We start from the raw sequence: 15613 nt of genomic DNA on the forward strand, positions 1-15613 counted from the left end.
GAGAATACACAATCACGTCATCAAGGTAGGCCCTACAGTTAGGAACATCTGCTAGTACTATATTGACTAACCTCTGAAAAGTAGCTGCAGCATTTCTCAAGCCGAAAGCCATTACTTTGTACTGCAGAAAACAGTCTGGTGTCACGAAAGCGGAGATCTCCGAAGCCTCAGGAGTCAAAGGAACTTGCCAGTAACCTTTAAGAAGATCCAGTTTGCTGACAAATTTAGCTGAACCTATGCTGTCAACACAGTCTTCCATTCTGGGCATAGGAAAACAGTCAGGAACAGTCACTGCATTAACTCTACGATAATCAGTACAGAAGCGTTTAGTGTTATCAGGTTTCTGCACTAACAAACAAGGAGAGCTCCAAGGGCTAATACTAGGCTTTGCCAACCCTTTCTCCAGTAAATATTCAGTTTCTTGTTTCATAATAGCCCGTTTTGTAGCATTCACTCTATAAGGGTGTTGTTTGATAGGCTGAGCCTTGCTTAGTTTAATATCATGACACAACACGTTGGTTAACGTAGGAGCGTCGCCTAAGATAGAAGTAAACTTCCCAAGTAGTTCAACCACATCCTGCCTTTGCTTAGCACTAAGATGAGCTAGGAAGTTTTGCAAATTTGCAAGCAATTCAGAGTTCGATAACCTAGCAGATAATGGTGCAGTATCAGATTCAGCCTCCAAAAGACCATCACCCTTAGTATCTTGTTGTTCTTCTACAGTACTCACATCACACGCCACTCCTACTGGTAAAACGCCATCACCAGCCTTTTCTGCCACAAGAGAATTTGTGCTTTCCCTAGAGTAATAAGCTTTCAGCATATTAATATGGCACAAACGTTTTTGACGTTTCCTGTCTGGAGTTTTCACAATGTAATCAGTTTCACTTTTCCTTTCTAGGATCTCATAAGGTCCAGAAAATCGTGCAGATAATGTAGACCCTGGAATAGGAAGTAAGACCAATACTCGATCACCAACTGCAAAACATCTGCTCACAGCTTTCTTGTCGTAACGCAGTTTCATTTCACCCTGAACTTTAGACAACGATTCACGAGCTTGTGAACAGGCATTGTACAGTCGTTCTCTGAACTTACTTACATAATCAAGCACATTTACTTTCCCAGAATTCTCAACTCCTAGCATCCTTTCTTTTAGGGCTTTTAAAGGACCTCTTACTGTGTGACCAAAAACCAGCTCTGTAGGGCTGAATTTCAGAGATTCCTGTACAGTTTCACGAATGGAAAATAAGAGCCATGGCACTCCTTCATCCCACTCGTTCCCTGTCTCAGTACAGTATTTCCTCAACATTGCCTTTAATGTCTGGTGAAATCTTTCTAACATTCCCTGACTCTGGGGATGATAAGCACTAGAAATTCGGTGTGTAATATTGAGTGACGCAAAAACCTGTGAACACAATTTGGATAGGAAATTGGTTCCTTGATCTGTTTGTACCACCTTAGGTAAGCCAAAAGTAGAGAAGAACTTTGTCAAAGTTTTAACAACCACTTTGGCTGTAACCTTACGCAGCGGAAAAGCTTCAGGGTACCTAGTCGCTGTACACATAACCGTTAGCAAAAATTGATTGCCAGATTTAGTCTTGGGTAAGGGACCCACGCAATCCACGATCACATGCTCGAAAGGTTCTCCCAGCACCGGGATTGGCACTAAAGGTGCCGGTGGAATACCCTGGTTAGGTTTTCCTGTGAACTGACAAATATGACAGGTTTTACAATATTGTGCTACATCCCGCTTAAGACCGTACCAAAAGAAATGCTGTAAAATGCGATTATATGTCTTAGTTATCCCTAAATGTCCTGACAGTAGGTGGTCATGAGCCAATGACAGCACCTGAGAACGAAAAACAGTGGGCACTACAATCTGAAAAACCTCATTCCACTCATTTTCACCTGAATTACTTTTACGCCACTTTCGTACAAGTAAACCATCAATAATTAAGAATTTAGCATTCTCAGATTTCTCATTACTCACTGCTCTGAAACATTTAGTTAACGAGGGATCGTCTTTCTGGGCCTCTATGAGTTTTTCACGAGTAACAGTTAATGTAAACGGGTCACTCACTATGAACTCCTTTACCTTGCCTATGTCATCAGATTTTGTCTCTACGACTTCCTCAGACACCTCATCTGCACACAAGAAAGAATCAGATAAAGAAATTTCCTCTACTTTCTTAGCTTGAGACCGTGTGACAACACAGGCAGGAAAAGCACTCGGATATTTCTCAAATAGTTCATCAGATTTAGATTGACTTAGTGGAGTGTCTACCACTTCCAGTAAGGGAATTACCCTTCCCCCAGCTAAGTCATTACCCAAAATGAAGGAAACTCCCTTCACTGGTAATATTGGTCGTACCACTACCTCTACAAAATCAGTCACCAAGTCTGACTGGAGATGAACACGATGCAAGGGTACCTTCATGATTTCCATGTTGAAACTTTGCACTAATCTGCTTGATCCCACTGATGATTGATCTGAAAAAGATAGTACATCAGCACATACAAAAGATTGTGCAGCACCTGTGTCCCGCAACATCTGGATTTCCACCTGATCTTCCTTCTTACCCGTAAAAGAAATAAACCCTTTAAGTAGGAAAGGCAAAAAGCTAGGGTCTGGAATGTCGTCCTTCTCAGAAAGTAAATCTGAATCCACAGATTTCACAAATGCTACCTCTTTCTTCTGACCCTTCTGTTTGTGTTTCAAAGCTAGACAATCTGCTATTACATGTCCCCTTTTATGACAATAAAAACAGTCTCGAGTTTCTTTAAACTTCTCACCCTCTGGTTTAGCTATATGCGTAGTTACTGGAGATTTCAGTATGGAACTCTTTTCAGTATTAGTCACATGAAAAGCATTTTTGTGCGTAAGCACGAACTCATCTGCCAACACAGAAGCCTCTGAAAGTGTTGACACCTTCTGCTCATTTAAGTATAGCACTATCCGTTCAGAAAGGCACTGTTTAAAGTCTTCAAGGAGCAAAAGTTCTCTAAGAGAAATAAAGTCATCAGCTTTACTAGAAACACACCACCGGTCAAAGAGAACTGCTTTTTCTCGTGCAAATTCTACAAACGTTTGTGTAGCATTCTTCTTGCGATTACGAAACTGTTGTCTGTAAGCTTCTGGCACTAGTTCATATGATCTAAGAATGGCTGTCTTCACTACATCATACTTAAGACCATCTTCTAAAGATAAAGAGGCATATACCTCCAATGCTTTGCCAGACAATTTACATTGAAGCAATATTGACCAAACATCTTTCGGCCACCCCAAGGATGTAGCTATCCTTTCGAAAGCATTAAAATAGCTATCCACCTCTGATTCCCTAAAATTAGGCACTAAAGCAATATGCTTTCCAACATCAAATGTGTTTGGACTCGAATTAGAAGCATTGGTATTAGCTGATGAGAAGTCTTGATACACAGTGGGTCTCGGAGCAACAGAAGCTGCTTCGATCTCCAGCCTGCGTAGCTGAACTTCTTTATCAGCTTCAATTTCTAACCTGCGGACTTCTAGACGTAGATCTATTTCAGCACGGCGAGCTTGTGCTCGATCCTCCATTTCCATACGAAGCCGTGCAATCCGTACTTTAGTCTGTGTCTCTGCTCTTGGGCTAGGAGTACCAGGTGAAAAGGGCTCAAAGGGAGGCAAAACAACCCCGACATTAGCCTCCGCCTCAGTCGTGGCCATCTCTACCCCGTCTTTCCCTATTTCGGTCACGTCCTTAGCCTTATCGTAAAGATCAGTCTCTTTGTCCCCAACAGGTAAAATTTTCAAATCAATAAGCCGGTTTACTACTTCAGCTATAATATGCTTCTTCAAAGATTGTTTTGGGATAGGAATTTGGAAGTGGGTAGCTATTGACAACAATTCATCCTTTCTACACTTTTTAATTATGTCCAAGGAAGGATTAGCAATGAAGTTTTGCAAATTGAATGCCATGACTAAGGTGAGTAATACACAAATTTGTAACAAACCTCATACAAGAATTCTATCATTACCATCACACAGATTCACAATTAATAGTAACTAATTGACAAGATCAAAATTAATTACCTTTGACAATACGTATGGACGAGCCCCCAATTATGTTACGTCCCGTATGATTTTAACAGGGTATGAGAGGGAATAACATATTAGAGTAAAATATTATTAAAAGATTGAAAACAGATGTAATAACCAGGTTCAAAATATTGTTGGAATAGTGTGATGGAATGAAATAGTCAGAGTCAGATATTATGATTTCGTTGTCTTTAGTGAAATATAAGATATATATATTCTTGAAATAGTAGTAAACACCATACGATGGTGTGAAAATTTGACATTTACAACGTTTGACAAATAAACAAAAATAATAGAACACTGGAGAGAGAGAGAAACGAAAGCGGAGCCAAAGCAATAAAACAATCAAAACATAACACACTCTAACTTATACTCTTAATAAATCTTATCTAACAAAATAAACCATAAATAAAAATCGAGTATTAATCTACACTGACTACCAAACATAAATACAATAATAGCATCCGCTTCTTACCTGGTGTTTCTAACAGAAATAAACTAGGTGATGCAAAATGTATGTCACGTGACAATGTAACCTTTTCCCTTCTCTCCGTGCCCAGGAAGAACCAGTCGAATCACTCTTTACACAGGTAGAAACACTTCATTACTTTTGCGATCAAAACATTCACTCAGACAATCACTAACGAGCGAGATAAACAAGATGTAGCGTGAGGGGGTGAACTCAGAGCGTGAGCTGTTGTCCTTACGCGACTTCCGGGTTTTTATAAAGGACAGGTGAGCATTGATTGGCTGTAACGGTGAAGTGATGATGATGATTGACATGATGGATAGCCAATCACAGACCTAAGAATGAGATAGAAGTGAGACATCAAGAATGGGGAGAAAAACATTTCAAAATAAAAGTCGGCCGTACTATATGACTATAAACGGCCGTAACACTTCTCTACAATAAAATTATTAATATAACCCTCCAATGCATAGTTAAGGCCCTTTTGGTAACTCCGAGATGATATATAGTCTTTCTGTCTCCAAAAATCATCAATTGCCTCCTGTAAAATGTCTCCTACTGTGACAGCTGCCATAGCGCCTGTCACTAATATTGATTGTTTGTCCGAGTGAGTGGAGGGGGCGTGGCTTAGCCATAGGTCAATAGAGCTTTATGTCTAACAACGCCCTTGCCTCACTGGCCATTTGCATTCAAATAAAAATGAAATGTATTCTTCTGGCAGACATTTTATCCACAATGCAGTCAAGGTGTACATTTTATCAGAAGGTCTGTATGTGTTCTCTGGGAATTGAACCTATAACCTTGACGTTGTCAGGGAAATTATATGGCACCTCTCCTGACATAATGTTTATAGTCCTCAACTTGCTCTTTCTGTCCTCATGAATGACAATAGCAGGGCTAGATAGATTGTTGCTTTATTCCATCATTCACACTCATTCATCTCTCTAATAATTCATTACACCAATCCATTCGCACTTAGATTGCATCATTTTCTTAATCTCTCTGATCTCCATAATCCTTATCATTCACAGCACTGCTCCTGTATGTGTCTAATCGCCCTTCCATTTCACCTCATCTCTCTCTCTCTCTCTCTCTCTCTCTCTCTATCTCTCTATCTCTCTCTCTATCTCTCTCTCTCTTTAGAGCCAAATAGCATTGTACTTTGTTTTGAGTTTGTTCTAATTAATGATGCAATATTGTTTCATTTGTGCTGTAATTTGGTTGAATCTAAACAATTTAGCCGCATTGTCCTGGTCCAGAGCATCTGTTTGATCAGTAAATTAGAAGATGTTTGTGAAATGTCAGGACTGAGGCAACTATGGTCCCATTCACGTTTTTTACATTTCCTTTGGTGTGTAAGTGTGTATTAGTACATGTTAACGATATGCAAGACCGACATTAACATAACTCCTCCCACTTTGACTCACAGCCTGTAAGTTAACTCCTGTTAGCATTGCATTGTGAGCGAATCTTTCAAACATGGTAAGGAGCGTCACATTTCTGGCTGACGTCAGAGGTATTCAGACCAATCACAACGTACAGATTAGCTGGCCAATCAGAGACACAGAGCTTTTCAGATCAATGAGCTTTGTACAAAATCAGATCGTTTTAGAAAAGCAGTATATTTGGAGCTACAAAAATGTTCGGTATGTGGAAAATAATGTGTTTTTTAAACCATATAACGTAAGCCAACAGTGTGGCTTAAAAGAAACAGCAACAGAATGACGTGATAGCGCTACCACTACTTCTAAGCATTTAGTCTGCACCTCATGTTTTGCCATGAATTGTGTTTGACTGCTTGCGGCACTGCGCAGAAGAAAGACCGAGTGTTTAGGGTGCCATTTAGGACAAGTGCCATTTTCTAAGACGGTAAAAACTTGTGATGACACCATTAACAGGCAACACAATAAGGAGGGATGTTACACCATTTAAAATTGTGAATTTCTTTGGAGTCAAACATTGTTGGAAGCCTTTAGAATAATGTAAGTACACAAGTTAACAGAACCTTTAACATTGTCCTAGTGGTTTTTGGATATTTTCATGCAAAAATCTTATATACGCATCAATAATCTTATAAACTCCATGCACTATTTGTTGTCTCTCTCTCTCTCTCTCTCTCTCTCTCTCTCTCTCTCTCTCTCAGTGAATTCGTCCCTGAGGCTGTGTGGTAGTAAGGACAGGTGGTCCAGCAGTGTGTGTCTGCGAGGTTGGTTATGCAGATGACTGGTAAGTGCGTGTCTGCCTTTAGTCACGTGTGGATTTGTGTGTCATCGCAGTGGTGGGTCCTGATGTTTTTTTTAAATGTCCTTTTATTTCCAGGAATGTTCTGCCATTCTTTGTTTATCTCACTGGCCCCGTCACACTGCCACAACAGGGGGGATGAGAACAGGACACCTAGAGATAGAGAGAAAAGGTAAGGGTGAATAGGGTGAAGAAACTGTTTCCCAAAAGATTATATGTAGCCACCCACCCACGGAGCTGAGGCTCATTGTAACTGATTGCATTGTTAGGAGCTCCAGGTACAACCATTAATGGCACATACATGTTTTAAAGTTAATCTGACTAAACAGACTGTGACTTGTCCATCTTAAACCCCATTCACACAGACCTCTGGTCCCAGAAAATACCCGTAAAATTGCTAGACAAGCGTCTGTGTGAACAAAAACTCGTTCCGTTAATCTTCTGGGATCGTTGCCGGAAAGAGGACCTAGTAAGATACGCGGGTAACCCTCTGTGTGAACAAGAATTCCGTAAAGGGCCTGTCGAAGTGAGGACGCGCGCGTCATCATCACAACACAAGTTATGGTTCAGCTCCTTACAACGAGAGATAACATGCATATACACATTCACCACGAGAAATGTTGCAAACTAGATTGAAGCAGTTATCAGGAAATGATATATGAGACGCATAAACAATGACGCACGTGCCGTAGTGAGGACGCGCGTGTCATGGCAACATGAAGTTGGTTCAACTCTTTAAAATGAGGGATTTACAACATTCACTACGAGAAATGTCAGCATACTAGACTGAAGCAGATATCAGGTAAGTTAGCTCGTTACTTACTGCGTTGAAACGGAGATCATTCAGCAGCATAAAAGAATATCGCGTCACGTGCTCATTTGAGCTATAATAAACGAAAATACCCGCATGTCAAATATCCACTCTGAAGCTGAGATCATTCAGCAGAATAGAACTGTGCGTTCACGCGCTCCTTTGTAGTTTTATCATAAACAAAAATGCACGCGAGTTGTTTCTGGAGAGAGAAATAATATATAATATGCAAACTTCAGACCCTGCGTATAAAAGAGGGGGCGGGACTTTCAACATGTCACGTGTCTTTCCGGGACCATCAGATGCCGTGTAATCTTGGCAGTGTGAACGAACAAAAACTCTAACTATTTTGGAAAAATCCAGGATGCATTTTACGTGTATTTTACGGAATTTCTGTGTGAAAAGGGCTTTACATTTTGTGAAAATAAAATATCTTTAATACTGACTGAGTAAGGTTGAAAATAAAGTAAAATCAATGATTAAAATCAAACCTTTATCAAAACAGTTTGGATTTTTACAGGCAGGGTCATGTTTATGACAACATGGACATTAAATAATCATGGAGGTAACATTTAGGCCCATAATGACAGCAAAAATGTCTCAGTAACAATAAACAAAATACAAAATTGATAGTGAATATTAACAAAATGTGTTTTTTCGAAAATATATTTAAGTCCCCCAAAAAAGGTATATGGAGGTGTTATGGTCATGATAGGAAGTAACAGAATTTCGGTAACATTTACAATAAGGTTAGTTATAATGCATTAGACTGATCTCACGGAAAGTCATGTCACAACATTATTTATTAATTTATTTGTGTCCATGGTACGAAATTCAGCTTTTTTTGTGCCTTGAGCGTGAATGTCTTTTTCGTGTCGCTCGCACAAATTTCTATAAATATTTGTTTGTGTCCGTTTGCACGACTTTCTTTTTCGTGTCATTTTATGTATTGTTTTCTCATTGTTTTTTCCTATTTTCTTACCATTGTTGCCTGGGGCGACTTTCTATTACATTTTTAGACATCCTAACCCAAACCCCAACTTCAGGCGAGCATAGTTTTAAAAGCAGAAGAAAAACATATACATAAAAGTACATCCTAACCCAAACTCCAAATCTAACCCCAAGGGACAATGATTTAAAAATAGGGAAAAAAGAGAAAACAATACATAAAATGTATTGAAAAAAGGGTTGGTGATGCAGGAGTGGATAAGACACACGCCTTTGGTCTGAGAGACCCGGGTTCGAATCCACTGTGAAACACCATTGTGTCCCTGAGCAAGACACTTAACCCCTAGTTGCTCCAGAGGAAAGTCGTGCCACAGACATGAAAAACTATTTATAGAAATTTGCGCGAGTGACACGATAAAGACATTCGTGCTCAAGCACGAAAAAAGCTGAATTTCGTGCCAGGGACACAAATAAATTAATCAAATTTTTCATGACTATAACACGACTTTCTGTGAGATCATGTTGCAGTCAATGATCAGTACTTCTACACATTTATTAATCTTAGTTCATATTAATTTCAGCTAATATTTTTTTAATCAAACATTGTACCTGTTAACATTATATAATGCACCATGAACTAACATGAATAACTGTGTTGACATAGCTAACATTAACAAGAATTAATACAGTACATGCTGAAAAACTATATTGCTCATTGTTTGTTCATGTTAGTTAATGCATTTACAATTGTTTACTAATACAACTTTAAGAATTACCGAATTTTCAATAGACTGTACGATTGTCTGCAAGGTTTGTGAACTTTTAAGTCTAATGTATAAATATTGATATCCACGTGAAGAGAGGGTCTTAGCATAGCATTAAAATGCCAATGTTTAAATGCTTTTATTTTATGAAGTGTATTATGAGTGTGGTAACAAAACTCTGTTATGTTTTTATATGATAACAAACATCCATAAATGCGATGAGAATGGATGCATGCCATAAAGTATAGACTTACGTGAACATTTTATGATCCGGTCTGTTTTTGTGTGCGCCCAACTTTTTCTTTAATGGTAAAGATGACCTTTGCATGGCATTATTGACTTCGCTTTAGTTCCCAGAGGGTATAATCATGTTTTTCACTTTTGCTTGTAATGTACTACAGTATAAATGAGAATAAACCTGACTTTGACAGAATCAGGTATTTTAGATCAATCTCTACTCTCTCCAATATAATGTTATGGTATAAATAATGTTTTCCTTTGGCCATCTTTTAAAGACCACACAGACTCTTTTTCCCATAAACACACAACATGACACACACACACACACACACACACACACAGACACACACACACACACACACACACAAGCACTGATTTATTCATCTGTGAAAGCAACATTCACTGATTCACTTTAATTCTGTCTGGTCGCCAGTGTTTTAATGATAAGAGTGGTAGCACATGTGTGCGCGTGTGTGTTTGCTGCATGTGCGAGGGTGTATCTGCTGTTGGCATGTCTACAACTAATGAAATGACGTGTACAAGTGCAGATTAGTTGTTATTATTAAAGCCACCCTACAGATTTTGCTCATTCAAAACAGCTCAGGCTTTTTTCTTTTGAAATGTCAACTTGACACTCTTTTAAGAAAATGTCATTTTAGAACGTGGACTGAAATTGTATTTTAAATCAAGAGAACATATTTGAAGCTCGTCCAACCACTGCCACACATTTTTAATGAAAATCCTGTATTTCAGTTGGTTTGTGTACCCGAGGGGGTACCAATATATATATATATTGCTTTGTTAGGTTTTATGATTTTTTTACTGGCACTGTACAAAGAGTGTGAACATTCATTTAATACCAAAAGGTCTTTTATACATGCTGAGTTTTCAAACCAAAGTTGCTTGGGTCAAATATGGACATTTTCTAGGTCAATTTAAACCAGCGGTTGGGTTTGTCCAATTGTGGGTTAAAAAAAGACAACATCTTTAAAACCATTTCACCGTGATCACCCCCAGAACTAATACAACTTCTGAAACAAACACGCTTATGTATCTCATTAAAAAGGAGGAGCTACTCGAAAGAGTCAAGAGTGTTTTTCTAACACAGTATTGATTGTTTAATTTTTAAAAGCACATTGTCACAATAATGGCCATGTTTATTATATTAATGATATTGCTAAATAAGAATAAGTGCAATAAAAGTAAAGAAACACAATTAAGGTTTGGTATCAATAAATTGGCACTTAAATCTTACTAATGGGGCTGCATAAGACAAATAGCTTAAAATACTGATCCAATTTCTTCTGTCTATGGAGATGAGGATGCTCCCAGCAAGCCATAGGCGTTATTTCACTATCTAGGTTAACTAGACCCAATATAGTCTGGATATGAGTGACCCACTTCTTGCCAAAATAACCTTAAATGTTGTTTTGCCAGAATAACTTGTGAGATGATATCATGTAAGCAAAGAAAACAATGTGTTTTGTTTTTATTTATTTCATTTCATTTATTTTTAGGCTGTGGTTAATCTACAAAAATTTATCTGACAGCCCAAATTGTGCCTTGTTTTAGCCTAGACTTCGGACGGCTATAAGAGTCTTTTAAATGCAATATTGCTCGCTGGGTTTTCTCCTCAGAGAAACTCTCATTTTTTAAACCCACAATTTATTGCTATGATCTATCCATCTATCTATCAGCAGAGCAGTTTTATTATAATACCTGGTGTCTGATTCTGTCTTACCTTGAACTTTTCAGTAAAATTTAAGTTAAAGGTGACATATAATAAAATATCTGACTTTTTCCATGTTTAAGTGCTATAATCAGTTCCTTAGTGCTTGTATCAACCTAGAAAATGTGAAGCAGATCAACCCAGTAACTTAGTTTTGGTAAACCATTCTCTGCAAGCATGTGGAAAATAGGTAATTGAATTTGGCTCCCCTTGTGATGTCAGAAGGGGATAATACCACCCTTTAATCTGCATTATCCAAGCACAACACTGCCATTTAGTGCAGAGATCAGCTCATTTGCATTTAAAGGGAAACACCCTAAAACGGCGCATTTTTGTTCACACCTACAAAGTGGCAATTTTAACATGCTATAATAAATGATCTGTATGGTATTTTGAGCTAGAACTTCACATACAAACTCTGGGGACACCAAAGATTTATTTGACATCTTAAAAAAATGTTAAATGAAATGTCCCCTTTAACAAACTTAAAACTTGAGGCAGGATTGAATTCACACAGCAGGAGAAAGTCTGGTTTGTCTAGTCTGTGTAAGACCACCTGACGGCCCCCTCCCTTCACTCTCTCTCTCTCTCTCTCTCTCTCTCTCTCTCTCTCTCTCTCTCTCTCTCTCACTTTCTCTCTGGCAGTACGTTCCCCTCGAGACTCTACATGGGTGCTTGGATTGCCAATGAGAGTATAAGACTCTGATTCTTATTTTAGCTGTGGCTCTGAGGCGGTGGGTGTGAATGTGAGTTATTACAGGGGATTAGCAGGTAAGCTTGTGTGTTTGAGACTCAGAAGTGTATCTGAGTTAAATCAGTGTGTGTGTGTGTTTGTGTGTGTGTGCTTTGGCTATAATTCTTAAAGGCCAAAAAAGGCAACAGTTTTGTGTGCGACTTAGGATTAGATATAGTAAATCTTATTGCCTTAGTATGAAACCATTGCAAATACGTCACTTTGGATAAAAGTATCTGCAAAGCAGTTCATGGGTTTGATTCCCATGGAACAAAAGCATATATTTTACCTTGAATGTTATGTACTGTAAGTAATTTTCACTATGACCTATTAGGCGTCACCCCACCCTATTGAGTTAAATCTACACTGTAAAAAATTTCACTGTTAAATTACAGTAATATACTGGCAGCTAGATTTGCCAGCATATAGTTGTAATTTTACAGATTACCTACTGTAATTTACAACAACAGTTTTTTACTGTACAAATATTACGAGACAGTACTGTAAAAAAAGGGAGCTGCACAGTATAATACTGTCAGATGTTTGGATGCATTATACTGTTATTTTAGGGTTCCTGCTGTTATTTATACTGTAGAATGTGATTTTTCTAGCATTGTTAAAATGTAATTTTAAAATAAACACTTAAAATTGCTTGCAAAAAAATTCTCAAACAAAGGATGATGATAAAACACTGTTTTTATTAAATATAACAAAATTCAGTGCATTCTTAAATGTCAGTTTCTGCCTCACTAATGAGACTGGGCTGAATAAAACATAATGCTGTGATGTCACATAAATATCACAACACTGCAGAATACAATGTGAAAGCCACTCAAAGTCCATGAAGTTTTTGATGAGGGTGGTCACATGGGGATTAACAGTTGCTGCGTTTTTCTGGACAAGCTTTCCTGTCTTCTCGGACACCTTCACCTGCCTGGCTTTTGTTCACCTCTTAGGGTTCACACCAATTAAGCATCTACAAAGTACAATGAGAGAAGTAAAGATTAATTGCAATGAAGACAGATAAAACCAACTGCATTCACAGTATAAATATTCTGGTTGTTGCCATTCTGGCAGTAATGAGAGAGAAATACTTTATTCAAAAACATGTAGCATGACAACAAATTTGGCCAAAACCCAGTGTTATGTCTATATGCACATGCTATCTTAAACTTCGACTTACTATTTAAAAGACCTAATGCAATTAAAGTCAATTTACAAAAAAGAAAGAGACACTAATTTAACGCAATGTGACATTCTTGAACAGCTAGTAGAGGATTTACCTTTGAACAAACTCCAGTGTCCTCGCAGCTTCATCTTGCCTTCACAGATGATGATGTTTTCACTGCTGATCATCCAACCTCCAAATGTTACTTCATCACCAGCAACTGATGCAGACAACAATTATAGTTAATGTCCCAAAAAACTATCAGATATTATACAGCTGCAAATCCATTACTTAGAAAAGCTAATGATATTAATTACAGAAAGAGATTTTTTAGACAGACTGAAAGACTTTTCTATAGGCCTACTGTTTTATTGTTTTATACTCCATACCTTTGTGTTACACTTACCCAGCAGTATCAGCCTTGGACTAGCCGTTTTCAATATTTTACTATGTTCTTACCTCAACTTAGACGAATTAATACAGCCCTATCTTTTTTCAATGCGTGCACTTCATCTTTGTACAGTGCCTCGTGAATGTGTTAGCGTTTAGCCTAACCCCAATCATTCTAATGGCTCCAAACAAAGGTATTATTTTGTGCCACCATACTTTTTTGTGTAACTACTCATGTAACAGTCTTTAAATAGGGAAAACATGCAAGTGTTTGGTGGCTTCTAAATTCATCCCTGTTTGGAGCCATAGGAATGAATGGGGCTAGGCTAAATGTTAACACATTCACGAGGCGCTGTACAAAGATTAAAAGTGCACACATTAAAAAAAGATACAAACAAATGGTGAAACAGAGCCCAATCCCTCATTTAGATTTAAAAAAAATATCAATAGATAATCGCACATCAGTCAGACATTTGATTAGATTGCAAATTAACATTAGCATCTTTATTTGTATTTAACCTATATAGCTAGTTGCCAATTCGTTTAACAATCTGCCCTAAATATGTCAAAATCAAATAAATCGTTTTTAGAAATATTTCAAAAATAAGCAAATATATATAACATTTTGTCAATTATTTCACTTAGAAACACAGACTCTGTTCAGTTTGTGCTTACCTTGATATACAGGCGAGGAGTAAAAAACAAGTGAATTCGTCGTCCGTCTCAGTGCTGGTAGGGTCACAATCGGAGTGAAAATGGATAGACAGTCTTTAATTCTGCTTCCTTCTCGTATAATAAAATGCAGAAAAACAGTGTAGTTAAATCAGTTTTACTCATGGTTGCAGATGAGCTCGTCACATGTCTGACATGCCTGACCAAACCAAAAAATACTGTATTATCCCGTAAGACTGAACAGGAGCTTGCTGTTATTATTTTGTTTGTCATATTAATGTTTATTTACAGTATTCAACTGTATTTATGAGAAACGGTAAATTACTGTCCAAAATTCCCCGTTTTTTTACAGCAATTTTTTACAGTGTACACTCTTGGAGCTTTCAAATGATATATAGTTTGTCATTATTAGATAAGATTTCACATGCAAACACTGAAGTAAATGTAGGCGTCCTGCTGGTGGGACAGTGACATTTAGCAGGATATAAATGTTTTGAGGCACACTCTTCATAATGAATCAATTACTCTCCCTACATAATTTATTTTATAAAACACTGTTGAAATGTCTATTCTGGAGGCTTAGACCTTTCTAATGATATATAGTTTGTAGTGATAGAGAAAAATTTACATCAACAATATTGATGCAAACTTAGGGGTCCCGTATTCGGGATGGTGACGCTTAACAGTTAAATTAGGAGCGATTGAATGTAAAACTGTATATATCAAGGCATAGATGAATAATAAGAGTTCTGTACATGGTACTGACATATCGTGAGCCTCAAACACGATTGTTTCCTCCTTCTTATGTCAACCTTATGCATGCTAAAGACAATTTGAAAACATTACAACATTAAATTACACATTGAATTAATTGCAATGTTGTTACAATGCTAAAAACATTAGCGCTACATGCTAGTTAATGTTATGCTAGCGTTTAGGCTGAAGCTTTACTATTGACATTACAGTTACGTTTTGCAGGTTCATACTGAAAAAACACAAACTTACCACTCAGAGACGTCTATTTCCAGTCTCTGAATAATTGATTATTCCTCAAAATCTGTATCTTCATCTGATACAGTCTAAAACATAAGATCTGTTTACACACACATAGAGCTACTGAAATGAGCCGCTCCAAGAAAGCCAATCAGAGCAAAGCTCAACATTATTATTCATGACCCGTTCAAATAAGGTAATAATAGACCATGTCATTCTGAGGACAAATCCTATGGACATTTAAAACTGTCTTTGGATCATTTTTGCACCTAATAAAGGTCTATGTAGGTATAAGAGAACAATTTAAAATATTGTATTAGTGCATTCTTTGGCACCTTTAAACCATCTGCCAAATGCATAAATATAATATAGTGTTTGTG

At 37.6% G+C, this 15613-nt stretch overlaps 1 long non-coding RNA gene across 2 annotated transcripts; it reads right to left on the minus strand.

The window, feature by feature from the left end:
* Window positions 1–12375: 12375 nt before the first annotated feature.
* LOC135778913 (uncharacterized) lies at window positions 12376–14597 on the minus strand. 2 transcript variants are annotated; one of them, XR_010544650.2, is made up of 3 exons: window positions 14244–14597; window positions 13294–13398; window positions 12376–12986 (listed from the first exon to the last, which is right to left on the minus strand). It is a non-coding gene; the product is annotated as an uncharacterized lncRNA (long non-coding RNA). The 2 variants fall into 2 exon arrangements; XR_012336229.1 differs by lacking the exon at window positions 14244–14597 and adding an exon at window positions 13585–13695.
* Window positions 14598–15613: the final 1016 nt, after the last annotated feature.

The sequence above is a fragment of the Paramisgurnus dabryanus genome, chromosome 2 (genome assembly GCF_030506205.2).
Source record: "Paramisgurnus dabryanus chromosome 2, PD_genome_1.1, whole genome shotgun sequence".
NCBI lineage: Eukaryota > Metazoa > Chordata > Actinopteri > Cypriniformes > Cobitidae > Paramisgurnus > Paramisgurnus dabryanus.